Raw genomic sequence first — 2690 nt, 5'->3', positions numbered from 1 at the left:
CGACAAGCCTATTTGGATTTCCTTACAGCAATTCGTGAACGAAACACTGTTTCAAAATAAGATTCAGATGCCACCTCCGGTGAGAGCTCTTCCAAACACCTTTTCCGAGCTCCCACTGCGACGGAACTAAAGCTATCGATTTCGTCAGTCAATACGCCCTTGGGTTTGTCAAAGGACCCCGATACCATCTTGTCGACCCACCGTCGATATTGAGTCACGATCTTTCAATCGGATGCTCGAGATCTCCAGGTTGAACCTCAGCATTTCGACTCAACTAAGCTTCAAGATATACTCAGACACAGCCATCGAAAGCTCAAACCTGTCCAAGCCGATATGCTCGATGCACCGCTTACGGCCAATGATTTCTTCTTCGCTATCAAGCATACCGCCAAAGGGAAGTCACCGGGTCCTGATGGACTTCGAGCAGAATACTACCAGCTCTTTCCCACCCAATGGGCTCAGATCTTGGAGCTGGTTTACGCCGCCCAATTCCGGAAGGGCCGCATGACCAAGTATCAACGCTGCATATATATTAGTTTTCTTTTTAAGAAAGGCTCTCGCTCGGACCCCAAGAATTACCGACCCTTGACTTTGCTGAATCAAGACGCTAAGTTTGGTCCAAAGGCATTAGCCTATCGTCTCAATAAAGTTCTACCCAGTTTACTGAACGAAGACCAGTTTGGATTCGTGCCTGGACGTGACATCCGGCATGCTCTTCGCTATTTCCGCAATTTATCAGACCACTGCCGGCACACAAGTTCGAAAGACCCTGCCGGAGCTATTTGCCTCGACTTCGCCAAAGCTTTCGATAGTGTCAATTGGCATGCCTTAGATCAAGTTCTTATATACTGGGGGTTTTGATGCATTTTTCGACATTGGGTTAAGACATTTTTTCACGGTACCCTCGTTCAAGTGTTAATCAACTCCTCACGCTCGGACTTCGTCGGCTTAGGTGACGGTGTGCGTCAAGGCGACCCACTATCCCCAGGGTTATTCGTGATCTTTATTGAGCCACTACTCTGTTATTTACGAGCTACTTGTGCCAACTCAGCCATCAAAATTCGCACCACGTACCACCATATCCTCAGCTTCGCCGACGATGTCACTGGTTTGGTTAATAACCTTTCCCATACTCTCCAATTTTTACGCCGGGTTCACGACTTCTGCACTGCGCCTGGTATGCGGCTTAACGTGGACAAGACAGTAATTTTTCCGTTTAGACCATGGACGCCCGCGGACTTCGCACTCCAAAACCGACTTCACGAGTTAGGCGTTCGAGTTCTGGGAAATGGAGAACATACAACGTTTCTTGGTATTGCCGTTGGACCAAACATTAGCCCGAAATTCCAGCTTTACCAACTTCTTGTCCGCTTTCAGAAACTCTGTGTCACTTAAAGATGGCGTGCACTCACCCTTTCAGGGAGAGTGCTCATTTTAAAGACCATGGTTTGTCCACTTTTTGGCACTTTTTGGGAGCAGTCTCTGTGTCTAAACAAGAGCTCCTCAAGTTCAACCCGCTTATGCGGAACTTCGTGAGCTGCACATTCTCCACATCTGTGGTCGACCCTGCAATACGCAGCCACTTTCCGAGCTCATGGCACCCAGTTGGGGTTTTGGCAGGCGGACATGACTTGCCCACCGTTGCTACCTCGGTGGAGCTACTTCACGTAAACCTCATACGTCAGCTAATTCGTCAAGCCCGACTAAACTACTCGACTCTGCCTAAATGTTTTATCCCAGCTCAAACTGCGATTGATGATGCTTTCAATGGTCAAGGCTCCGGTTTGGATTTTCTTTATATTCCGCTCTCTTACCTGGCATCAAAATCATGTTGGAACGCCGTTCCCACATATTGGAAGACCGCTATTGCTACATGGAGCTCCAAAATCATCATCAAGCTCCAGTGTTTGAACCCGATCCTGACCAAGCTTACGTGGCCAATTTAGAATAATGTATTCCTTCGTTTCACGAAAGCCAACCGTACATTAGCGCAACTACATCGCAAGGCGTGCAACTATCTCAGCCATCAAAATCTCTTGCAAATCTCAACTTTTCGTTCTGTGTTTGGCTGGATTCCGGATGAAATAACGCTCAGGGAGTCCCTCGCTTGCTCTTCTATCAAGCCCGGGCGCTACATGACTTTAGTAGTTCAAAAACTTGCCCCAAGACTCGAAGTACCATTGCACTATCAGAACCTTACGATTTTTCCACTCCCACCGGAGGCACTGATTTGCGCGCTACATGTCTGGACATTCGACGGTCTCGACATCGTTTATGCCTCTAACACGGTTATTAAGCGCCTTTTGCTGGAACACGACCCACATCCCCTACCGCTTCTTCAGCTTTCAATTCCGGATGTGGTTGTCACCTCTTTCCTGTGGTCGCTCGTGCGATTTCTCCAACGTGACATACTCCCTGTTTATTCCGATTTCTTATTTCGCCTACAACAAAATGGACTAGCTTTCCGATACAAGTATCGTTGGCACACTGAAGACACGAACTGTGTTCATGGTTGTACCATTTTGGAAACTCCGTACCATCTCTTATGGGGCTGCCCTACGGCACAACATTTATGGCACCTGTTTCTTTCACCGTTTTCACGCCTATTTGGTTTGGCGTTTAGCTGGCCCCAAGTTCTCTTCCTTTACAAAGTAACTGTCCCAGCAGCTCAACAAGCTTCTTATGGCTTG

The sequence above is a fragment of the Plasmopara halstedii genome (genome assembly GCF_900000015.1).
Source record: "Plasmopara halstedii genome assembly, contig: Scaffold_816, whole genome shotgun sequence".
Lineage (NCBI taxonomy): Eukaryota > Oomycota > Peronosporomycetes > Peronosporales > Peronosporaceae > Plasmopara > Plasmopara halstedii.
The sequence above is the reverse complement of the archived record's forward strand: the minus strand, read 5'-3'. Positions refer to the sequence as shown.